The sequence below is a fragment of the Schistocerca piceifrons genome, chromosome 1 (assembly GCF_021461385.2).
Source record: "Schistocerca piceifrons isolate TAMUIC-IGC-003096 chromosome 1, iqSchPice1.1, whole genome shotgun sequence".
NCBI lineage: Eukaryota > Metazoa > Arthropoda > Insecta > Orthoptera > Acrididae > Schistocerca > Schistocerca piceifrons.
In genome coordinates this window covers 418934065-418960583 of record NC_060138.1, presented here as the reverse complement: position 1 = coordinate 418960583, position 26519 = coordinate 418934065, and the positions used below count along the sequence as shown (strand labels likewise).

The following is a 26519-nucleotide window of genomic DNA, read 5'->3' as shown; positions in this document are numbered from 1 at the left end:
TACCGATACTATACCGTGAGCGTGGAACAAGATCAGTCTTTCTGAAAAACGGAAGTTAAATATGAACACAAGACTTACCATCTATAGAATTGAGAGCCTTGCAAGTTAAATATTATGCCAAGCACCTAGGGCATGCCGTGCTCTATTGCAAACTATAACAAGAGAATGGCCATCGGAACGTAACCTCGGCTCAAATACACATCGTCCATAAGTCGACAAGAGCCAATAAGCAGTAAGCACCAGTCATCCGTAGCAAGACGGAAACAGAATGAAATAAATTTTCGTCTCCTATTGAACGGCGCACGCTGAAACGCAACTCTGCCCACGTTGGCCTCCAAAATATCGCCTTGACCCTACGTTCACTTTATCAGCCATACATTGTGGTTGAACAGGGTGATAATGAACTGCACAAAGGTCTGGCTTGTCCAGACAATCATGTTTTCCGTCTTCATTTATGGTTACACGTTACGAACTCTCAAGGCCAGAGACTAGCAGCACGTTGACGCATTTGAACTTTGGTACTGGCGTGAGGAATGTTAACCAGTGGAGTCACAATCCTTCACGGGAATGCACGGCCGCATGCAGTGGAAGTGACATAGGACTCGCTTCAGTGGTTTCAGAGAGAAATGTTTCAACATTCGCCATACAGTCTGGACATAGCTCAATCAAGAAGGTAAAGAATGACTTTGTAACGCTTAATCACTCAAAACTCGCATAAAGCGAATAATTTGAAAAGTGACTCTCTGATGAGCATCTTTCAAAGTAAACACAAGGGGCCAAATCTGCAAAATATGTATAACGAATGACTTTTGGTTTTCTCTTCGTCAGATTTTTTCTCTCCTTCCTACCCAACAAAGAGAAATAATAGATACTTCTCATCATTTTTACCTTCCACATACAGTCAAGTAGCGCCATATTTATTAATAAAATAAATCGGTCTGGCACATGTCCTTGATAACAGTACACTTTTCAAACCATGCCTTACAAAAGATAGCTTCATAATTTTTTAATTATTATATTTCATATACCATGTTTTGTGTCTTACCATTTTCATACTCAAACTTACGACTTCGGAAATAAAGTTCAGTGTCAGTATGCACTAAATCATATGCCAAAACAAAATGTCAACTCAACATTGAACGTGATACAGATTTACAGATTTGCGTTTGAAAATCCAGATTTGAGTTTGCACTGTTTTTATTATACGCAAAACAAATGACAATTTATTGCTCATTCTTGTGCAATGTAAGCTTTAAGACTCTGATGACCTTATTCAACAGGACTTAAAACTACTGTTACTTCCGTTTCGAAATGCGCAACCAGTACAGGAAAATAACCACATGGCTACGTATTTTTTCAACTGCGGACAGTGGCAGAATGCTTGTTTCCTGTAACTATCTACCCAAATGTTAGCGTAAAAATTGGAGAAGCTGACATTAAAAGTTAAAAGTTTTTTACAATGCAATACATCGTTTCAAATTTTATTAGTCATTTTTAAGTTGTGTCCTCCTGTGAGTAACGCAGCATTCATGGTACAAAGTGCGTTCCAGTCCATTTGGGACTGATTGTGTGAAATTCCGAACTCGTGGCTGGTTGCGGCGTTACAATCCTTGAAGTTCCAGTAACAATCGTGTAAAAGGTCAAAGCGCTATCATCACTGTAGCAGGCCTCTGACCGTGAATGTAACTACAAGACATACTCGTCGGAAAATGACAGTGGCGAGGCAACATGAAGTTGTGTGTTAAGTTTTGTGTTTGTGCTCGACAGTTCGTCAAATTAGACTCCAATAGCAAGAGGCAGGTTCCTGGTCGCTGTTCCACGACAATGCACCATCCCACAAAACGAAGATCGTGCACGAGTTTTTGGCCAGCAAACGGACCACAGTCGTAGATCACGCGTTATGTTGGCTGGATTTGGCCCCAGCCGGCTTCTAGTTGTTCGCCAAATCGAAGTTGGCAATGGAAGGGCACCGCTACGTCGGAATTGAGGACAGCCAAGAAAATTATACTTCAGTACTAGATGCAATTCCAAAAAAGGGCTACAGTTCATTTTCAAAACACTTTTAAAACGTTCTGAGCTGTGTATTGATTCAGGGGGAGACTATTTTGAATAAATACGGTGATTCTGTAAACAATTTCCATGACTTCTATTTTCTATAGCTACAGTCCTGACTGAACTGGGACACGCTGTATTTTTTGCTTATTGGCACAATGTACACTGGGACATTAATTTCCATTCTTAGATTTGGCGATCATTTCGTCTATCAAACGACGATATGATCAAGTGTTAAACTGCTTCTGCTGCATCTAAGGACATAAACTACTTCATGTAGAGAACGATTTTCAATAAATTTTAATACATCTGCTGTGAGTAACAGAAACACCAAAAATGTTTTTTTTTTTTATTCCTCACAGTATCAGACAAGACGTATTGTGTCCTTTTCATCCATAATAGGAAAAGTTTTACAACTCCAACAGTGTTAGTTATTTTAATTATTGTATTTATGTGCATACAATCCTTCTGGAATAATCATAGTGTCATCTGGATTAAGTTCCTCATCACTTCAATAGTGTTGTCCACTAAAAGAATCTTCCAATTTGCGGAACAAATGATAATCACTTGGAGCTATGTCCAGACTGTATGGCGAATGTTGAAACATTTCTCTCTGAAACCACTGAAGCGAGCCCTATGTCACTTCCACTGCATGCGGCCGTGCATTCCCGTGAAGAATTGTGACTCCACTGGTTAACATTCCTCACGCCAGTACCAAAGTTCAAATGCGTCAACGTGCTGCTAATCTCTGGCCTTGAGAGTTCGTAACGTGTAACCATAAATGAAGACGGAAAACATGATTGTCTGGACAAGCCAGACCTTTGTGCAGTTCATTATCACCCTGTTCAACCACATCTTGGTGAGCTCCTTCATAGCCGTTCGGCCTCGCGTTATCTGTCTTGCTATCTCATCTGTTGATCTAAGATAGGTGAAAGAACAGACTTCCAGTTCTTTTAATCGGCCTGAGAGTTGGGTCTGTGCTCCTCGATCAGTTATCATGAGTTTGGACTCGTTGGGATTGCTGTCTAATCCATATGATACACTAATGTCACTTATTATTGATAGCAGATTAATAAGTTCATCTTCGCTGTAGGGTAAAAGCTTGGTGACGTCAGCAAATCAGAGGTTGCTAATAGTTCTACTACCAACCGAGATGCTAACAATCAAGAGCATTCTTAATGAAATGTTCTGAATAGATGTTATACAGTTGCGGTGGGGGGAATAGGACACAACGCTGCCTGTCACCTTCTGGTACACTGAAGGAATCAGACATGGCAGCACTTGTCTTCACATCTGCGAGGTGTTTGTTGTATAGTCTTCTGATCAGTGCTATTAAGTGCGCTGCGACACACAACTTCTGTCAGCACCTGCCACAACTTTTCCCAGACATCACAGTCAAAAGGCTTTCCTGTAGTCAAGGAAGCAGATTAAAGCAGGAGTAAAGAACTCTCGCGACTTCTCAGTTATTTGTCGAATGTTGAGGATCTGTTCATGCTTCAACAAAACCTTTTCTGTAGGTAGGCGAGAAATTAAATTTATAATCTGACAAAATTAACGACGTGGGCTTTGTGGTTAGATAGTAACCGCATGCCAGGTTTTCCTTTTTTTTTTTTTAAATGCAAATTATCTGACAGTTGATTGGTAGTAAGTCGTATCCGGGCCCACATGAAAATTCCATCTTCCTCCTTTTTCCGTGCTGTTTTTTCTTTGTCTCTTTGTCTCATAGTTGGTGTTTTATGTACTTGCAGTTGTCAAACGATTTATCAGTCTGATGCGATGTTCAGATTTCGCCTTTGGTGAGATGTGGCCACATATTTGATTGTGTGCCTTCAACCATTGACCATATGTTTTAAGAATATTCATGTTCATTGGAGACCATTACCTTTGACAATTCACAGTATAGTACTTTAGCCAAGACTGTTAGTGACTGATCGCACGATACGAGTATAATATTCCGCATATCCCCTTCCCTATTGACATGTTAATTATTTTCCCGTTTTCTGCTGCACATTGATTTTATTCGTTCGTTATTTACATACGACGATTCTCATTTCGGAAGTTTGGCGTTTTCAAGCAATCATGGAATATACGATATATAGTTTTTTCGTATAACATTTTCAAGATAAAAGTTAGATAGCTTACGTCTATTTTGGTACGTATTTATATTTTAAAGTCACACATTATAGTGTCTTGGAGCGTCTGTTGAGATTTATCAGTTTCCATGATGTTGAAGCTTGTCCGAACATTATGTGAAGGGCCTATTTCAATAGTGGTACAAGTCCATTTTTGTGCATTCTGAGATACAGAGTCCTAAAGTTGAATGAGCGCTGAAAAATCTGTAGCTGAGATACCAGAAGTATTCAAGTACATATACTTGAATATTTCTGGTATCTCAACTGCAGATTTATATATATACTTGTATATTTGAATATATACTTGAATATTTCTGGTATCTCAACAGCAGATTTTTCAGCACAAATTTAACTTTAGGACTCTGTATCTCAGAATGAACAAAAATGGACTTGTACCACTATTGAAATAAGCCCTTCATGTATTGTGTGCACTTTTTTGCACTTACGTTCCTTTGACAGCACAGTCCACTCTACTGACACATACACGTTTACAGTGAATTTAAAATTCATGTTCGCGAAGTCTCAGTGGTAACAGCTACGTACAAAGATCGTATTACTCTATGCTTTCGTGTACTAAGTAGATACATAATTGGTGTTGAGAGCTCTAATGTTTTTTATTTATTTTTTTGTATTGTGAAGCGCTGAAAATGATCCTCTCTTTTTTACGAAGTCAATAAAGTTTTCTAAATATTGCATGTTCTTTACTTCTGTATGTTGATTAACAATTTTGTCTGGAAATTAGAGTACTTCCAAAATGTTCATTATGGTTCCCTTAGATATACAGTGCAGAATTTTCATGGCATTTTCTATTTGTTCTGCTTTATGCGTCAGTGCCGAGTGGTATGTTCGTAATGCGTTTGATCATTGATTTGAAGAAAATAAGTTTATATGACAAGTTTGTTTGTGTGGCCATCCTCCGCAGCAAGCATATAAGTACTTGTTTTGTAAATAAAACTGCCTTTTCCTGCTGCTAGTTACTTTATTTATCCCATACGCGTTTCGCCTTCTCCTGTTCTAAGGCATCAGAAGTGGGATCTATAGCGTTACAGTTTTGTTAGTTATAGATTATCAAAAAGTTCACTTCGCGATTTTCTGTAAAAAAAGGTAATTACTTACGATTTGCTGATCTGCATTTCCTCACATCTAGTCTGGAGGTCGCACTAGCACATTTATCACTGCCATACAATTACATCTTTGTGTTCTCGCCTTCCACACACTGCTCACCATGTTTCTCAATCTTTTTTGTGGTGGACTATTGTTGTGGAAGGCGAGAACACAGAGATGTGATTGTATGGCAGTGATAAAAGTGCTAGTGCGACCTCCAGACCAGATGTGAGGAAACGCAGATCAGCAAATCGTAAGTAATTTCTTTTTTTTGCAGAAAATTGCGAAGTTAACTATTTGATAATCTATAACTAACGAAACTGTATCGTTATAGGTCCCACTGACGATGTCTTAGAATAGGAGAAGGCGAAACGCGTATGGGATAAATAAAGTAACTACCAGCAGGAAAAGGCAGTTTTATTTACCAAACAAGTTTATGTGAATTTGGGATACAGTTATGATTGTTAATAATGACATCTGTCGTCGTAGTTTCGTACACACCTCAAAAGTATGGCGTTGTCGTTATTACTTACTGTTAGGCTCAGAAAGCCGATTGACTTAATTGTTTCTTATCTTGAGCTCTTGACAATTTTTCAACGTTTTTTTGAACTTAGCATTAAATCTGTTATCTGGGTTGTGCTATATAGTTGTGACATTGTTATTTTTCAAGAAGTCAGCACTTTCCTACATAATTTTCGTGTTTCATACCAACCACAGTATTACCCTTATCTGATTTCACTTTTAGTGCATTACGTGTCCTCAACTTATTATTTATACACTCCTGGAAATTGAAATAAGAACACCGTGAATTCATTGTCCCAGGAAGGGGAAACTTTATTGACACATTCCTGGGGTCAGATACATCACATGATCACACTGACAGAACCACAGGCACATAGACACAGGCAACAGAGCATGCACAATGTCGGCACTAGTACAGTGTATATCCACCTTTCGCAGCAATGCAGGCTGCTATTCTCCCATGGAGACGATCGTAGAGATGCTGGATGTAGTCCTGTGGAACGGCATGCCATGCCATTTCCACCTGGCACCTCAGTTGGACCAGCGTTCGTGCTGGACGTGCAGACCGCGTGAGACGACGCTTCATGCAGTCCCAAACATGCTCAATGGGGGACAGATCCGGAGATCTTGCTGGCCAGGGTAGTTGACTTACACCTTCTAGAGCACGTTGGGTGGCACGGGATACATGCGGACGTGCATTGTCCTGTTGGAACAGCAAGTTCCCTTGCCGGTCTAGGAATGGTAGAACGATGGGTTCGATGACGGTTTGGATGTACCGTGCACTATTCAGTGTCCCCTCGACGATCACCAGTGGTGTACGGTCAGTGTAGGAGATCGCTCCCCACACCATGATGCCGGGTGTTGGCCCTGTGTGCCTCGGTCGTATGCAGTCCTGATTGTGGCGCTCACCTGCACGGCGCCAAACACGCATACGACCATCATTGGCACCAAGGCAGAAGCGACCCTCATCGCTGAAGACGACACGTCTCCATTCGTCCCTCCATTCACGCCTGTCGCGACACCACTGGAGGCGGGCTGCACGATATTGGGGCGTGAGCGGAAGACGGCCTAACGGTGTGCGGGACCGTAGCCCAGCTTCATGGAGACGGTTGCGAATGGTCCTCGCCGATACCCCAGGAGCAACAGTGTCCCTAATTTGCTGGGAAGTGGCGGTGCGGTCCCCTACGGCACTGCGTAGGATTCTACGGTCTTGGCGTGCATCCGTGCGTCGCTGCGGTCCGGTCCCAGGTCGACGGGCACGTGCACCTTCCGCCGACCACTGGCGACAACATCGATGTACTGTGGAGACCTCACGCCCCATGTGTTGAGCAATTCGGCGGTACGTCCACCCGGCCTCCCGCATGCCCACTATACGCCCTCGCTCAAAGTCCGTCAACTGCACATACGGTTCACGTCCACGCTGTCGCGGCATGCTACCAGTGTTAAAGACTGCGATGGAGCTCCGTATGCCACGGCAAAGTGGCTGACACTGACGGCGGCGGTGCACAAATGCTGCGCAGCTAGCGCCATTCGACGGCCAATACCGCGGTTCCTGGTGTGTCCGCTGTGCCGTGCGTGTGATCATTGCTTGTACAGCCCTCTCGCAGTGTCCGGAGCAAGTATGGTGGGTCTGACACACCGGTGTCAATGTGTTCTTTTTTCCATTTCCAGGAGTGTATTTTTAAGAGTATTGTATTCATTGCGTGCAGCTCTTTTGAAGCATTTTCTATATTGAATTTCTCTGTCTACGAGTTTTGCTATTTTTATTGTCAGTTCATTCTGTTCTCATATCGATAATTTTGTCATATCTTTTGAAATTACTTCCCTTTTGTAGTACATCAAGCCTACGAGTTGCAGAGGAGGTCTATAGAAAGATTCCACTGCCCAAATTATTGGTGATACACGCTATTAATTCCTTTAAGGGTTTTTCAGTAACATTGATCTCTGAAGCACATTAGTAATAGACTTCATATACTGGTAAAAGTAGTCTATTTCTAGCAAGGTAGTGTAATTCAGTTACAGTATCTAGTTTTTTACGAGCTTCAGAGAAACAAATTAACTAAACATACTGCACTCTCTTCATTCAGTAATCCGAAAAATTTCGTTGTGCTGTGTTAAAACGAGTCATTTCTCGAGGTTTAGAAAGATAGTAGTACTATCGAACTGTGCACAGTATAAGTGACCTTTCATATGACCAGTTTCTTATGAAAAATGTACTGCGACGGGACATAGTGGCTGCAGTGATTAGTTTTATTATTTAATAGTGGTACCCGTGAAAGTAGTGATGCTACCGGGTACGTGTTACACAGTAGAGATCTCAAACTAGTTACCACTAGTGTGGAATTCGTGAACTCCTCTCATTTCGCTGGGAAAGAACTCTCAAAAGAAAGAGACAAACATCTTCATCTTCTCTTTGAAGGAAATCCATCTTCTCCAACTAAAATGAAACCTCTCACTCGCAAGGAGACAGTGCTGAAATGAACCTCCGCCGTGACAGATTAAAACTTACTTTGTGTCGTAGCGGAACTCATCCAAAATCCCTGACACAAGGACACCGCTTTTACGAGTGGACAAGTCGTTGGAGACGGAGCTATATTTTCTAATTAAGGCTCCGATGTGCTTATCATTTCATGATCAACAAGATATTTTACTAGTGTATTTAAAGGCAAACACAGGGTTTCTGGAATCTAGATATAACTTCCATGTTTTAACCTAGTGAGTTATAAATGCAACTGGAGAACTTCGAAAGGGTGCGATGTGCTTCCTTCAAAGGCATTCGTTGTCTGTTGAAAACAGAAGTAAAGTGACTTAACGCTAGAAAGAGCTTAGAGTGAAATTTTTCGCTAAGGTAACCAGGCAATTTGCTGTAACTGGTAGTCAACGGCCATACTAAAGTTTCACCTCAGCGACCGAGTACACATTGTACAGTGGCGCTGGAGCTATGTTAATGAAGCCAAGTGTTGACTTACGAGCGAGGACAATCTGTACATAGGAAGATACCTCTTGCTTCCGTTGCGTCACTGGTTGATGACAAGCAGTGTTCACGACGATTTATGGTGGTAGTTGCATGAGATTTACCCGCGAACGTTTCAAGATGCTTTTCCATGGTATTCGCCTCACGCCTCATCCTAATGAGTGCATTGTTGTGGGAGCTAGTGTAGCTGCACTGTTTCTTGCCCACTTCCACACAAATTACATTATAAGGACGTAATTACACTGTTTATCTGGTATTACATAACAGTTTTGTTCTTTTTTCAAGAAATATCAGATGTTAAAAAATATCTCATTTTATTAACGGAAGCCACTGCCTCAGCAGATAAATAAACACACGATGCTAAAAAGAACGCTGCTCTTTGTGTGCCCCGACTCTTCAGAATGGTCGTTTCAGCATTATGAACTGATTACGATGCAGTAGTAGTCACTCTACTGGGACTCTTTGATAGTGTCCAAATAGTGTGAAAACAACAACAAAAATTATCACATGTAGGAAAACATTTATGGAGCAATTTCAGAACAGAAGCAGATAGACCGTTCCCACGGCTTCATGGACAGCAATCAGGTACAAAATTTTAAATTTCAGATTGCCCTCTACACTTGTAATTTTTGGGTAGGGTCATAATTTGAGCATAGAAGAACATCTGTGGAGTCTAGCAGAGTAAGAGAAATATTTTTGCTCCAATAAAGATCTGCATCTACTTGGCCTTGTTACTAGAACACAATATGGGCAAAGCTAAAATTCTTGTTGCTGTATCACTGCGGCAGACAGTTTTGATTTATAAAGGTTCACGACGTCGTTTCTTGGTTGTTATTCCCATTATCTGTCTTCCTTTGCCGTCGTCATAAAATTGAGAAATTCCTAAATCTGTTGTAATCTCCGTGTCGTTATTCTATCGGTTGTTTTCCTTCAACTGTCCATGAAAAACAGGTTTATACTTAAGACTTCCTACGTCGATAGCAGGATTACAGAACGTGCTAACGACAGGTTACGTGGATGAGCGACTGATTAACTTGTCTCCCGAAAAGAGTTTCCCTTGGCTACGAGCTGAATACAGATTCCCTCGAGGAAGGACTCTCTTTCTGATAGGTCTGGATTACAACGGGAACGTCACAATCATCAGTCGTTACACACATCTTATTCGTATGTTTTGAGATGCCAACCTTAACTGTGAGATTTAGTTCCTTTACTTTCAGTTTTTGATCTGTTAAAGTTCAGTGCTGCGTTCTCTTCTCGTGCCATCGTTCTTCACTAGAACTGCATTTTACTTCATTACTACAATTATCAATGGCATTTACTCCATACTTCGTTCAAAACTTTTTACTTCCTATCCACAATCTGCAACAGGATGATCTTGCGGTGGATCTACATCGATGAGAGAATGACTATTCTCCAAGGCAAGCTAACTGCCAAGAAAGCACGTTTACTCGCTATAATTTACAACTGTCAGCAGAGTACCGCTCTCCTGTTTAGGCCTACATAACAGTTCAGCCGTAAAAGCGATAGCCCTGTTATACTCCTCATTGGCCGTAATGTATCTGACATGCTACTTAAAACGTACCTCAATCAGTGGCAGCTTCCTTTCGCACTCCCTTATCGAAAGTTGCACAGCAAACACCGTATATCAAATGTATGCGCCAGAATTTCTCCTGCTCTGTCATCGCAGTTATTATGCGATATGCACATGGCGAAGTAAAGTATTACTTGATACCTCACGAACTAGGTGTTCTCGAAATTTAAAGAGCAGTATTTTCCTATTAACCTCTGTGTAAACTTCCTCAATGTTAACCGTGTATCATCTTCACACACGTAGAACTTATAATGAAATTCTGAATTCCACTCGAAGAAGATATTGAACTTAAAGTTTATATCAAGAGAAATAAAGGGATTATAATTGTTTTTAACATTTTATTTAAACTTATCAATTTCCATCGGGTTGCAGCTGCTTCGTGCGTGATTGTTTGACCTCAATGGAACCTGCACGATGCTATCAACATGCAGAGAAAAACCACTTGAATCAAAGAGAGTGATAAAATAATCAAGATCTTCATAGCTCTACAGTTACTTCTGTATCATATCCTCACGAATATAATCGAATCGTTAACATCACTAACTGAAATATTAAATGAAGCAACACAAGTTTATTGAAAACTTGGAAAAACTTGAAGATGAGTAATTAGCGCTAGCGAGTAACATCGCTCTGAGCAGTAATCTATATGAGATTAACCAGTAGCTTTTCTTTACGCATACAATATAACTGTGAACGGGAGTACTTACAAAGATTATCAGTTTCTTTTCTAACGCAGTTGCGATTGTTGCTCAAATAGCCACGACAGCAGCGACGCTAATAGTCGAGAGGACTAACTTCACTCACATTTCATCGCTGGAAAACGACGTCACGAACATTGCGAATGTTGTAATCGCACCTTTGTAACGGTCGCTGTTGACGAGTCGCCATAGCAACCAGCGTAAATCTAATATCGTATTCAAACAGTAAAAGACATACTCTGTATAGAAATGGAGATTTTAATCGTTTCTAGGTAGAACCATGGTGTTATTTTGTTAATTCCTTTTTATTTTTGTTTGTGATAGATCAGTCTAATGCGAAAGATTAAAGAATAGTAATATGACTTTGTCTTCAGTGATTTTAATACTTACACGTTGAATCCAGGAATTGATTCAGAAGCTAATTATTCATTTGACAGTAATTACATTTTCATCCGTTTGAGTTTCATGATGATATCAGTGAAGTGAATGAATAACTGTAAATTTTAAGATCGTTCACTTCAACAATAACCATCTCATGCATTTTTTTTCTATTGCAGCTTGCGGTGGCCAAGCAGGAAGCCTTCAAAACCAGTGGCAAACCGTCAAACCAACACTGACTTTCTGGTCTTCCTACGCTAGTCTCGGAACTACCATGGCCGATGTTGAAGGTATGTTGTATCAACTGTTACAATCAACTGTGCTAACGTGAATGTGGACAAACTTGAGGGGAAAAAAGAAAAAGACATTACGACTTACGTATGTTAAAACCTGACGAGGTTCACGAAAGTCAGAAATTTGATTCCAGTGTTCCTCTGAAAAATGTCGGGCTTTGAGTATTGGATTTATATACTCAAATATTAAAAATTAAAGTTCACTTCATTAACGAATACATTACCAAGAGATCTCAGTATAGCACGATTCATGCGTAAGGTTGACTGTACCGGTATAATTACTGCAATGACATTTAAAGTTTTATAGTTTAACTATACCCTCTAATGAAAACAGAATTATGTCAAATTCATATTATACGCCCCAACTTAATTTCATAATATTGTATATTGTTGCTACCACGCGTTTTTCTAAGGTCTCTTTGGCTGGATTATATTCCGTGGTTACATCAAAAACAGTTGAATTCGAGACCCAGAAAGTAGCTCACGTACGTTAGCCGTAGCACTCGTTAACGTAATCCTTTAGTCCAACCAGTTTCCTTATACGCAGCCTTACATTTAAAGAATTATAGAATGTGGTTGTTTTCACATATGTCGTGTGATTATTGTGTTAACTCCAGTTCTCTTGCCATGAGAATACAGGTCCTAACGCTCTAAGGTTCAGCTCGACATTCATTGTTTACAGTTTAACTTAGGTTCTGCCTCTAGTTATTTAGTTTCACTGATACCACTCCCTCCGATGCGACAGCACTTGTATGCTAGCAAGTTTACTATGAAGTGCAAGCACATCCAACAGAAAACATAATATTCGAATACTGACAAAAAGATATACAAGAATAACACAATCAATAATGCCAAACATGTTGTTGGTATTATTCGGATACTCACCTGAAAATACTTTACAAAATTTGTAAAAGAAGCTGGAGGTACTTGTTTCTGTGGAGTTCCGGTGAGCAAGTGGATTTTCAATCGGCTTTCCAGCTTAAAGCTCCTACCTCTGTCATCCTGGCTAAACATGCTGCTTCATGTCACAAATACTTTAACATACAACATTTCGGCGTCCGGAAATAGTTCGAAAGGGTAGCGATCAGTTTAACAAATTTTGACAAGGCTAGGCTTCGAAACTTAGGATTTGTCGCTTATAAGAAGGAAACATTATTTATACAAGCAAGTAAGGTTTATATTAAATAAAAATGTTTCTGGCTTCCTAATAAATACAGCTTGCTACGTTTCAAACACTTATCAGAAGCGTTTTGATTAAATGATAACGAACAGCTCATTCATAAATATTTTAATATTTACCTTCATTTGATATAGAATGCATTGTTGGAAGAAAGTACACCGCCTGCTTTCAGAATAATCAGAATACAAATTTACCAGAGAATGTTGTCCCAGTGAGATCCCTCGGATCATTCCCATAGTGCCACTGTTTTTTGTTACTGTGGGGAAGTCAACACTCTGGCAGTGCAGAGCTTATTCGACAGAGCAGTTGGCCAGTCATTCGTGATGCAAACTGGTGGACCTCTTTGACTTCCAACGAGAACAATGGCGAGATGTGGTCATTTTAAAGCAAAATGAGATATTTCTGAATTCCTGAATTTAATTATAGACAGCATTGGACCTAAATTGTGCGCTGTTTCGTGTCCAAGAATTATCCACCATATCACACACTTGTTGTTCCATTACAAGATACAGTCTACGAAATTGGCAATGCCTTTATGCACAGATGTAGTTATAAGAGCACACGGGAGAACTGCAGTACGTTTCCAGCTCCACCCAGCACCCTATTTGAGCATTACAGGGGTGTATAGGAAGATTTCTTCTCTCATCATCACTGAACTATACTCTGCTCATGATGAATTTATAGGTTTATTCTGGAAAAAAATTACCACTTGTATGCAACTATTCAGGCACGCATAAAATCTGTAAAATAGTCTTGAGGTTGTCTAATGCGGAGTGAATAATATTCTTGCTAGTGTATCCATTATTCTGAAAAATTTGTGTAATGACTGCCATCATTTACTCCTCCTACCCACTCTCTTTTTCTGCTTCACATGGATGATTATTTCAACTAACTAGATACAAAATGTGTGTGTCATGAAGATACGTATACTGCTTAGTACGTTGTGTTGAATGTTTAAATTACCGCCGTAATTTGGATGTAAAGGTCAAACAGCAGCCGTGTTTGCAGAGTAATTAAACGGAATTTAGGTCATTCTGTTATGCAAACATCTTTTTTTGCAGCTAGACGTGTTTCAGCATCTTTGAGTCATCAATAGCTGCTTTTGATACGGTCTTTATTTTCTAGTTTGTTAGGAATTGGAAGATCATTTTTCATTATTCTATAACTTGCCATAGTTATCTTTGTGATGCTCGTTCTCATGTACATTCTCACTGATATGGAAACACACGCAGAAATACGTGACATGTTTTTGTTGAAACTTACAAACTTCATAAAGACACTAAGTTTGGTTCCCAGAGAATAAGACTGTAATAAAAGTACCCAATGACAATTGCACAAAGATGCTGAAACATGATTAAAAGATCACTTATCATTAGGCAGCTCTTTTCTGGAAATGAGAAGTTGAGAACTGTTTGTAGCTGTTGATTGTTATGCATTCTGTATTTTGTCAAAAGTCCCCACGCATTCTGCGTTTTGCCAAGAGTCCCAACAAACGTAATACTTGGTGCAGTAAATTACGAAACTATTTCAAAATTTTTAGAGCTTACGTGAGTGTAAAACTCTTGTAAGCTTTGCACAGATGAGCGGACATGGTTAATTAAGAGTGGCTGCAAACTTAGCATATCAGCCGCTGCGAGAATGTCTGCAATAGCGTCCTCCTGTTAACGTTGCAACAGTTGTATATACCGTTTCATTCAAAGCACCAGTTAGCTTTGGCGCAAGTGGACGTCTGATATTACAGAACCAATGTCGATGAACTGCTTGACACACACATTTTCCATGGCCACAGTGTTCACACGTTTTTGTTATTTTATGAAGAGTACATGGACAGTCTGTTGTACGTTACTCCGGCACCGTCACAATCCACTCGATACTTGTAACGTGGAGCATACAGTTGTTCTTAATTGACCGACTGCTTGGGTCTCAATACCGAAATTTGTACAGTCATCGAGTAAGACGGTCAGAAACTCAACCCGTCAGTAATTTACCGATCCTGTTGGGTTTCTTGACGAGTTGCGAGACAAGTGCTAATAATCATATTCTTGAAACTATGAAACTCAGACAAATCATAGAAGGAAAACAATACATTTCTTGACAAGAACTCATACTTGGAAATGGTGTATCCTGTTCCGCGCACTATACCAAGCGTTGTCGGTGCTCATTCTATTGATGTACAGGACTCTGTTTCGCTATATAGTGCACGGACCATATTTTAACAACAGCAGAGGCCTAGTCTACCACCAAACACGTGAAATTTAAACAGCCTTACCACAGTACCACAAATTATAGAGTAGTAACTAGGACAACAAATAAACATTTAATCTGAAGTTTGTTGTTTGAAACTAACTCTCAGAAACCATTGAATAGCTGCGTAACGAATGTGAAGATGGTGGAAACATGGAGAGAACAGCGAAATCGCCTATAAGACATCTTAGAAGGGTAGGCTGTTTATTACAGCAGTCTTCCTGATGCCATACTCAAGGGAGGACGGAGAACTAAGCAACTGTGCAACAGAAAATCATGAGAGGGAGTACTACATACCAAAGACATGGGGCTAAGGACAAGCCTAACAAGAATTCGTGTATAAAAAAAATAGCAATGCGAGTCTGTGCTTCTACGTTGCGATTACGACGAACTTTTATTCGACATTCCACAAATGGCAGCAAACAGAATTGTTTGATACAGAGTAAATCCTTGTAACTGTACGCTGCTCGGCAGTAGCAGGTTACCGCATATGGTTGTCTTCGCGTCTACGCAGCCACGTGTTGGCAGCTGCTGCTCGGCGGGGTAAACATCAGCAACCGCGTGCTCCCCTTGTTTACATTAGGCGCCGTCCGCCCAAACTTGTGCAGGTGGCACGCCTAATGAAACTTTGTTCCTCAAGCTGTAGGCATTTTTTAATATTTTCTATTCTATTTAAATTATGACATGCAAATATTTCGCTAGCTGCCACCATTACCATTCTCATTAGACTGTTATCCCCTGCTATACCACTTTCACTAGCCGCTAGGTATAAATTTGAAACGGATAAATTAGAACATTTGAAGAACCAGATTATTTAAAATATATTTCCACAGTGTGTGATGTACTACGACCTTTCAACATCCTATATCCAACAGCCAACATCCAATTTCCTGGTCCGCTGTAAGACTTAGGCCCTAAAATGGCCGAACAGAATAAACAAAAAAATAAAAGAAGTAAAGAAAACACATCGTCTAGCAATGCTGCATGGGAAGCACACACCCAATACGCGGGTGTAGTTCACACTTAAATGTAGTAAGTAGGTTTTCGAGAAATCGAGGTTGAAACTTTTCGAACCTGTTGTAGACCATACGATAGCGCTAGCCGTCGAGAAGCGGTATCATTGTCATCAGCTAATCCACCATACCGCATCTGCCCGTTCTGCACTTCCACCAAACATCTACATCTACAAACATACTCCGAAAGCCACCGTACGGTACTTGGCGGCGGGTATCCTATACTATTACTGTCAATTCCTTTCTTGTTCCACTCGGAAATGGAGCGAGGGAATACGACTATCTATATACCTCCGTAAAAGACGTGATTTTTCTTATCTTACCTTCGTGACCATTAGGCAAAATTTATTCTGACGGCTATAGAATCGTTCCGCAGTCAGCTTCAAATGCCGGTTCTCTAAAATTTATCTGTAGCATTGCTCGAAAAGAACGTTGCCGTCCCTCCACAGCTTTCCATTTGTGTTCCCAAAGCTTATCGTAACCCATGCGTGTTGTTCCTATATACCGGTAACAAACCTAGGAGCCCGCCTCTGAACTGCTTCGAAGTGTCCTTTATTCCGACCTGGTACGGGTCCCAAAAACATGAGCGGTACTCAAGAATAAGTCGCATTAGCTTCCTCTATGTGGTCTCCTGACAGATCTACAATACTTTCCCAAAATTTTCCCAAGAAACAGAAGTAGAACATTCGCCTTCCCTACGACAATTCTGATATGCTCGTTCCATTTCATATCGCTTTGCAATGTTAGGCCCAGATATTTAAACGACGTATCTGTATCAAACAGCATACTACTAATACTGTATTCGAGCATTACAGGTTTGTTTTGCCTACTCATATGCATTAACTTGCATTTCTCTACATTTAGAGCTAACTGCCATTCATCACACCAACTAAAGAAATTTTATCTAAGTCGACGACGACGATATCTTCCCGTACACCACAGCATCATCGGCAAACGTCTGCAGACTGCTGCCCACCCTATGCGCCAGATCATTATGTACACAGAAAAGAACAGCTGTCCTACCACACTTCCCTGGGGCACTCCTCACGATACTCTTGTCTCTGATGAACATTAACCGTTAATGACAACATACTCGGTTCTGTTATTTAAGAAGTCTTCGAGCCACTCACTTATCTGGGAACCTGTTCCATATGTTCGTACCTTCTTTAACAGTCTGCAGCGGGGCACCGAGGAAATGCTTTCCGGAAGTCTAGAAATATGGAATCTGCCTTTTGCCCTTCATCGATAGTTCCCAGTGTATCATGTCACATAAGGCCAACCTGAGTTTCGCACAAACGATACTTTCTAAAACCCTGCTGATTTGAGGAAACAAGTTTCTTGGTCTCAAGAAAATTTATCATATCAGAATTGGGAATATGTTCAAGGATTCTGCAGCAAACAGATGTTAGGGATATTGGTCTGTAATTTTGCGGGTCCGTTTTTATTTTACCCTTCTGACATACATGAGTCACCTGCGCTTTTTCCAGTCGCTTGGGACTTTCCGGTGGGGGAGAGACCCACGATAAGTGCAAGCTAAGCAAAGGGCCAACACCGTAAACTGTCCTTATATTACCGGATTGGAATTCCATCCCGACATGGTGACTTACAAGGTTTCAACTCTTTCAAATGTTTCTGTACGCCATGGATGCTTACTACTATGTCGTCCATGCGGGACTGTGTACGATGGTCTTACTCTAACTATGCTACATTACAGACAAAGTTTGAATATTACACACTTCCTAGAGCTTACGCAAATGGAACAAATCGGTTGGTCCTTTTTCCTTATGTGGTCTACGGTGTGCTTTAAGGGGCTTACGGAGGTACCATTTAGTTCATGGTCAGTTCCTGAGGGGAAAAAAAGCGCTATTCACCATTTTTTCGCCGTCATCAGGATACCTAATAACTAACACCAGAAATTTGCTCAAATCTGAACGGCATGCTCTATCCGTGTTTATCCAGAAGTGCCATCTTCCCGTTTTCAAAAATATTTATCCGTTATCGAGAAACAAAACAGAGTCAGGGATTCCAAGACAGCAATTCACAGCAAATGGTTGAAATTCCTAAGATCCCGATCTCGACCAACCCTGAAAATTTTCTTAATATCTTCATCTGTTTCTGAGGTACGTACATTCAAATTTACCCTACTTGTACACTCAAAACGTGAACTTAAAATCCGGTTGAGGCAAAATCGAAACAATAAAAAATCGCAGCAAACTGCTCAAATTTTAACGATATATTCTACCCCCCTTTCCAGTCAGAGTCTTTTAAACACGAGCGTATTCGCGTTTTTTTGTTTTTTGCTCCGATAGGAGCGTTCTTCCGTTGGTGGAGTATAGTGGCTGAACGAGGTTATCCATCTATTAGACTAAATATAATTTTATATGCATAATATGACCTAAATCTAATTGCAGAGAATGAGGATGACCTTCAGGTGGGAGTGTATAAGTTAGCAGCAGATAGCCTCCGATTACAAATAAGCATTGTAGATACAACGATAATGGTATTTCAGGACATACAACGAGTAAAATCTAAAACAGTCCACAATAATAAAATCTTTGGTCAAGTTGAACGTTTTAAATGTCAAGGATGCACATCAGTTACATAAGTAACCATGACACGGACCAAAAATTAAATAAATGTACTTCCATATGTGGAATGACGGTAAAAAAATTTGAAGAATAAAGCCAGGAAAGAATCCCAGCTGGAGTTTTATAAAATCATAGCAGTAGGTCTGCCAAACCTTACTTACAGAGGTGAAGAATGGGGACAAGACACTAAAAAAGTATGCACGCTCAAGAAATGTGGTTTCTAAGAAGAGTTGATGTACAAGGTAAGATCGTAGGGTAAATTAGGGTGTAAGGAAAGATTTAGGAATATGTAACCTAAACGAAAAAAGACAGGAACATGGAAGGAAAATGTAGAGCATACGGCTGGTGAAAGACTCCCAGTAAAGGCTCTCAGTTACAAATGCACTGGAAGAAGAAATGTAGTAAGACCATACAAGAGATGGAATATGGTAAAAGGTAATTTGCCTTATACATTAACCGAAGAAGAAGAAGAAATTTGTTGCTGAGCATACGTTGCATATCTTCATATGCTGCATTTGAGTCGTTGCCCCAGCAATGCTCCTCAGTCTTTTGGCCCTAGCAAGTACGAAATCCCGCCGGCAGTGTCTTCGCGCTTGACTACGAGAGTGTATCGTGCAACCAAACACGAGCTTTCCGCGCAGCTGTTGTAAGAGGCACCGTAGTGAAGTCGCTTTCTCTGCGAGGCAGCTACTTTACGATCTGCACTGTCGACCGGTTCGTGTTTAATATTTCAGCGAGCTCCTGTCGTAAACAGGGGATCTATATTTAATGGTGATGGCAGATAGCGCCGCTGGATGTACGTTGCTCACCGCCTCCGCCTGCCTTCTTTGCTGCTCGCTATAACTGGGCACCTAAGACGTATTTCCTGTGTGCGTAAGAAAATGGAGACACGGTTGTATTGCTTCTTAAAGCATTAGTCTTGTAACAAGGTACGGGTTTGGTACAGAAACCATGCAAGAAGTTAAAGTTTTCGTACCACTGCAAGATTCAGATACACTTGTTTCTTGGTGGCAAGCAGTAGTTTATATCAGTACTTCGTGGGCTCGTTGTAACTAACAGTTCCCAGACACTTCTAATACGCTAACTGTCCCGATTGAAACTGCGAGTGGCAGCCTTGTTACAGAGGCTGAAATAAATGACACGAGCAAAACATGGAGCGTATTTGATGGTACAGCGTTCCAAATACAAATCTCCTTGTATTCTGCTGTTAGGATGGTGCTACATACCAAAAATGTGCTTTCTGGTTGAAGGGATGTGTGTCCACATATCAAAGATACGGTCTTCATTATATGTCGTATCTGCACACACTCTTAGTTGAACAGTGCAGAGTCAACCTGGCACGGCATCTGAGGTGGCGCAGTCTGTGCGGTGGCTCTCGACTCGGAGGTAAGATAGGTGGAATCCTGGGAGTGCAAGAAATTTGCACTGCCGGCATGTGTGGCTTTAAGCGCCTGATCATCCCACCAATATCCTGGATTATTACATTCCAAATACTCTCTGAAGTATCCCATGAAATGAGGGCATGCGACATTGTTGATAAAGATCTGTCCGTCAGATAGGGATGTTCGGCCCGACGGCCCTCCCTGTTGACATTCAAGAGAAGTACGCGATGTGCCGGCACCTGTTTTTCTCCCGATCCCTTCTCTCATCATACAACATAAACATGACACAACAACAAACTCACTCAATACAGTCACCTATACTCAACGGAAAATTGTCACACTTCACGAACGACATGCTACTGCGCGCGAAATAACGAAAAACTTTACAAACAGGTGCTTGCACTTACCTTTCTGTCTCTCCCAGTCAGCCGTTCCATACGATATCTTCACTGTTACTCGCTGGGAGGTGCCTTCATATCCTGTCAGGCTATGTAAATTTAGGTTTCCTTCGATTCCTTATTTACCTCCGGCAAGGTTGGTTGCTTTGGAAAGGCTACGATTTCCTGTCCTATCATTGGCCATTCAGAGCCTGTGCTCCGTCTCTAATGACCTTGCTATGAACAGGACATTAGCTTAGAATTTTCCTTTCTTATCTCTCACACAAAAAATTCAGGCTACAGACATGAGACAGGTAGTACATGATTTTTTTGCAGTCACAAATTAAAACTAACGTTAACTAAGACGGTATTCTGTGACAAGAATGTAAGTACTGAGTCAACCAAGTCCCCGTAAAAAAAAGCAACAACATACAGGGCAAGATGAAACAGTCTTTTAAGATAAAGAAATTACTTTTTTGATGTGGTTTTTCGTGACCTATGCAACCTAAAAGGATTATGCGCAGATGGAACTTTTGAGCAGTACGTTTATTGCATATGTCAATATCGCGCTGTTTTTAGTAACATATGTTTGGAAAGTTTGATTCAGATACAGTATATCGTAAATTGTTTCAAGTAACGAAGTACAGAAATGAGACGTAGTGCGGCTGACAAAAGTGAATGTAATTTTTACTTAAATACATTTCACTGTCTGATAATCCAGTCCATTTGTGTTTCTTTCATACGTTTCTGTCAGGCAATTATGGCAAGGAATTATTTAGATCACTTCGTTATTATTTAATCGTAACCGCGAATGTTGATGCCACAATAAAGTTCCGGACTCGCAGTAACGTGTTGCATGATAACAAAACGGAACTAATATTGTTTTCCTAATTAAGTTCCACTTCCTGTCAGAGGTGTGTAGGGTTAACTGTTATAGATCTTTTTAGCCAGATACTAGCATGCTGGAACTGGGGCAAATGGTCTGTCAATTGCGACTATGTGCATGTGAACTCATCAGTCATTTTCATTGGAACCAATATAAATTTTTTTGGAGAACTTGGTATGGAGTACAGTATTTAGATTTTTAGATTGCTGTGATGGTACTATTCCCGATAGGATTTGCGTTTCTCAAGATAGCTTGATTTAATAAAAAAAAGGAGCTGTTATTTCCAGTCACACTGCCCTTAAACTGGGATCACTATCACCGTCATTATTACCATTATCAAGAATTCGAAATATATGCACGAAATACGCCTTGTTTTCAGTAAAATCGGAATTTTTGCTCTGGCTGGACTAACCTGTTCTAACAGGTATGTCTTCATATACGTAGCTAGCAGAGTTACATTAGAAAAGCGAATGTGCAGGAATAATAGATCTGAAGCAATAAATACATGTAGCGTGATGTCGGTAAAAAAATAAGTTTTTAAAAATGTGTGGAAATGAATTTAATGCACTGACGGAGAGTAGAGATTTTATTTGCTGAGAATGTGGATCTTGATTCCTGAACAGTTTGTTGTATTTTTGCAGTTTAGATAAATTAATAAACTGCTTGGTTCCTTGATTTGCAAACAGAAGAATGATAAACAACTCAATTTGTAAGTGCCAGAGTAGTTGTGCGCAACTGATGCGAAACTCGTAATAGGAAATAATATTATCAATGAAGCATTCCATATAAGTATGGATGAAACAAATCCGAAGCAACGACTACATCCACAGGGAGTCAGCACTGGCATTAATTATGAATTCAGCCTTGCCTAAGACTAGTTCTAAGGTGTTTCAGAAGTTCCGTGACGACTCTTATGTTCTTGAATCCGTTGAAATCCTTAGATTTTGGTGAAGCGACGTGTACAAAGATATTAGCAGCTGAAGGAAATGTGAGAACAAGAGACTTGCATGAAAGAGAATAGCAGTTAAAATTAAATTAACTACAGCGATGAAATTCGCCACTTTGTTGATCTGTAACGTGAAACAGAGGGATGTTATGGTAAAAATAAAGGAAACAGTACAGATTTATCATACAGCGCCATGAAACGCAATTTCCTTAACAAAAAGGGAAAAAATAACCAAAATCAAAAACATATGTGTCGAACGTATCCGTAGGGCCTGAAATGTGGTATTCCGGGCACATTCTTGACACCGTGAATCTCAAAATATTGTATTCTCTGACGATTCAAAATTGAGTTCCATGCATTAATACAGGAAAGTGATGTAGTCTCAGGTTGGAACTGGCTCTTAAGGAAGCTGCTTTAGCCCACGGTTCAGTGTCTCGAGATTCGCAAGTTGTTTACTTAATGATGAAAATAAAAGCCATCAGTCACTCTTTCACAAAAATATTTAAATGAAAGTAAAAATTTTAGGCCACATCTAGTTACATGTAATTATACATTGAGATGACAAAAATCATGGAATACCTCCTAATACCGTGTCGGACGTCCTTTTTCTCGGCGTAGTGCAATAACTCGATATGGCATGGACTCTCAACAGGTCGTTGGAATTCCGCTGCAGAATTATTGAGCCATGCTGTCTCTATGGCCTTCCCTAATTGCGAAAGTGTTGCTGGTGCAGGAGCATGTGCACGAACTGAACTCTCGATAATGCCACATAAATGTTCGACGGGATTCATATCGGGCAGTCTGGGTGGCCAAACCATTCTCTAGGATTGTCCAAAATGTTCATCAAACCAATCGCGAACAAATGTGGTCTGGTGACATGTCACAGCATCGCCTATTTGAAGTCCATGAATTGGCCGCAAATGGTCTCCAAGTAGCCGAACTCAACTATTTTCAGTCAAAGATCGGTTCAGTTGGACCAAATGACCTAGTCCATACCATGTAAAAACAGCTAACACCATTGTGGAGCCACGCAAGCTTGCACAATGCCTTGTTGACAACTTGCGTCTATGGTTTCATGGCGTTTGACCAGACTCAAACCCTCCAATCTCCTCTTACCAACTAAATCAGGACTTACGCAATAAGGACGCAGTTTTCCAGTCGTTTAGGGTCCAACCGATATGGTCACGAGCACAGTAGAGGCGCTGCAGGCGACGTTGTACTGTTAACAGAGGCAGTTGCGTCGCTCGTCTGCTGCCATAGGCCATTAAAGCTAAATTTCACCGCACTTTCCTAACGGATAAGTTCGTCGTACGTCCCATACACATTTCTACGCTTACTTCGCGCAGTGAAGCTTGTTTGTTATCACTGAAAACGCTATACAAACGCCGCTGCTTTCGGCCGGTAAGTGACGGCCGTCAGCCACTGCGTTGTTCGTGGTAAGAAGCAGTGCCTGAAGTGTAGTACTCTGGGCACATTCTTGACCCTTTGAATCTCGAAACATTGAATTCCCTAATGATTCCCGAAATGAAATTTCGCATGCGTCACGCTCCAACTAGCATTTCGTGTTCAAAGTCTGTTAATTCCCGTCGTGCGGCATAATCATGTCGGAAACCTTTTCACGTGAATCATCTGAGTACAAAATGACAGCTTCTCCATCGCAGTGCCCTTTAATACCTTTCTTACGCGATGTTACCGCTATCTGTATATGTGCATATCGCTATCCCAAGACGTTTGAAACCTCATTGTACTTTTCAGACGGCAACAGTTACGTTTCTTAAATGAGTGGCATCACCAACATGTCTACTGTTGCGATAAACACGGAAATTTTAAATTCACGCTACTCCCGACGACTAAGAATGGATTAAATAGAGAACGGTAACGCGTGAAATAAAAAACAGTTTCTGCGGAATAGTTGATGTTGATTCTTTGTTTCGTCAGGATAACCGACTGTCGCAGTCGCAGAGACCTGTAATTTGTCAGTATACGATTATTATACCATCTTTTTCTTGAATATACCTCCGTGGTTCAGAAACAAGTTTCATCTATTTTGCCTTAGACTTTCCTCACGCCATAGAAATAAAAAATTAGGAACTGTTGAAGGGTTCACGACCAGGGCTTCTGAGCTCGAATGAGTCAGCTGTAAATAAGGTCCGTACCCTAAAGTGCACCCCAGGCGTATACTTACTGTTTCTCCCTTGGATAGCAACAGCATCCGGGGCGAGGGGTGACAGTTGGAGGGCGCAGAAGTGAAAACGGGAGCACTGCTGCTAATAACCTGCTGCTGCAGCAGTCTGAGAAGGAGTAAACGAATTTGTGTGTTAACAACCAGTCCTTTTGCAATAAAAAGAAGAAAAGTCGCTTTGTGAATACACCTTCCCTTGTTTCTTGTTACTGCGATAACTATTTGCATAATGGAGAGAGAATAAACATGAAATTAAACCACATTACAGAATGCAGAAACGTTGATGGCTGGAATGATAAGTCCATTTTAAATACTAAAACGTATTAAACTGTAGATTACGTTCATTCTTTGGGAAACCATTTGAGGAATGCAGAAACGACAGAAACCGAATAGCAGCACTTCCAAAATTTTCATCAACAATGAAACCGTTTTTCTCTGAAGTAGATGTTAGTTCTTCTGTTGTTTCTGTGGAGAAAGTATTACAGCCTCCGATCACAAATGAGCTTACAGAGTGTTCTTCGATCTCTTGCAGCTGTAGGCATATATTTGTCACCGCATTTACAACTAAACGCACCCTCCGTTAAACCTCCCTAAACATTTGCTTGTAGTTTAGATTTACGCTGTACCAGACCTACGGTTCAATTGTTTTGATCCACTACATAAATGACGCGGTAAATGGTAGGATTATCGATAGTATTGGTAGAACTGTCAGAGAAAGAAACACAAATAAATGTGTAAGAGAGAAAATGGGAACCAAAGACTTCTCCTTGTTTCTTTTGTTTCATCGATTGTTTCTTTGGACATAATTTTCACCGCACATCATTCAGTGTTAGTCAAAAAAATGGTTCAAATGGCTCTGAGCACTATGGGACTTAACATCTGAGGTCATCAGTCCCCTAGAACTTAGAACTACTTAACCCTAACACACATCCATGCCCGAACCTGCGACCGTAGCGGTCGCACGGTTCCAGACTGAAGCGCGTGGAACCGCTCGGCCACTCCAGCCGGCATTCAGTGTTAGTCCATTGTCGTTTTATATCCTTACGTAATAAAAATTTCAGTACGTTTTGGATGAAGAACTGCGACTGTGGTTTAAACTGGCAATTTATTTGGTAACAGATATGCAACCAGTCGCTTCTTTTAGGTTTTTGATACGATTTATTCAACCATAAACATGATTTCGAGCCACTGCAGGCTCATCGTCAGATGGAGGTGTTTCAAGAACATTATGCTGTGGACCAAGTGTGGCTAGATGTAGTGCTGATGAGTGCACTGCCTTGTGGTAGCCATACCGAATCTCTTACTATAATGTACATTATTAAGCTATGCACACAAATGTACCCAGTATTCAGCTGCGCTTGTTTTTACACTGATTCACAGAAAATAAACATTTTACGTAGAAATTTGATATGGATACCACAAGGCAGTGCATTCATCAGCACTCCATCTAGCCACACTTGGTTCAAATGGTTCAAATGGCTCTGAGCACTATGGGACTTAACATCTGAGGTCATCAGTCCGCTAGAACTTAGAACTACTTAAACCTAACTAACCTAAGGACAACACACACATCCATGCCCGAGGCAGGATTCGAACCTGCGACCGTAGCGGTCGCGCGGTTCTAGACTGAAGCGCCTAGCCACACTTGGTCCACTGCGTAATGTTCTTGTAACATCACCATCCTATGATGAGCCTACAATGGCTCGAAAACATGTTTATCGTTGAATAAATCGTATCAAAGAACCTAAAAAAACCGACTGGCTGAATATTTATCACCAGGTAAATCGCTAAAGAATAAAAATATCATCTCCGCCCGGGGTGGCAGAGCGGTTCTAGGCGCTACAGTCTGGAACCGCGCGACCGCTACGGTCGCAGGTTCGAATCCTGCCTCGGGTATGGATGTGTGTGATGTCATTAGGTTGGTTAAGTTTAAGTGGTTCTAAGTTCTAGGGGACTGATGACCTTAAAATTTAAGTC

General features: G+C 40.8%; 1 protein-coding gene across 1 annotated transcript in view; it reads left to right on the top strand.

Moving 5' to 3' along the window:
• The window catches only part of LOC124731761, a 764200-nt gene that overhangs the window by 411229 nt on the left and 326452 nt on the right, over positions 1-26519 (top strand). The window contains exon 3 of the mRNA XM_047248518.1: positions 11631-11741. The gene's annotated coding sequence lies outside the window, so the exon portion shown is untranslated. The remainder of the gene's footprint in view (positions 1-11630; positions 11742-26519) is intronic.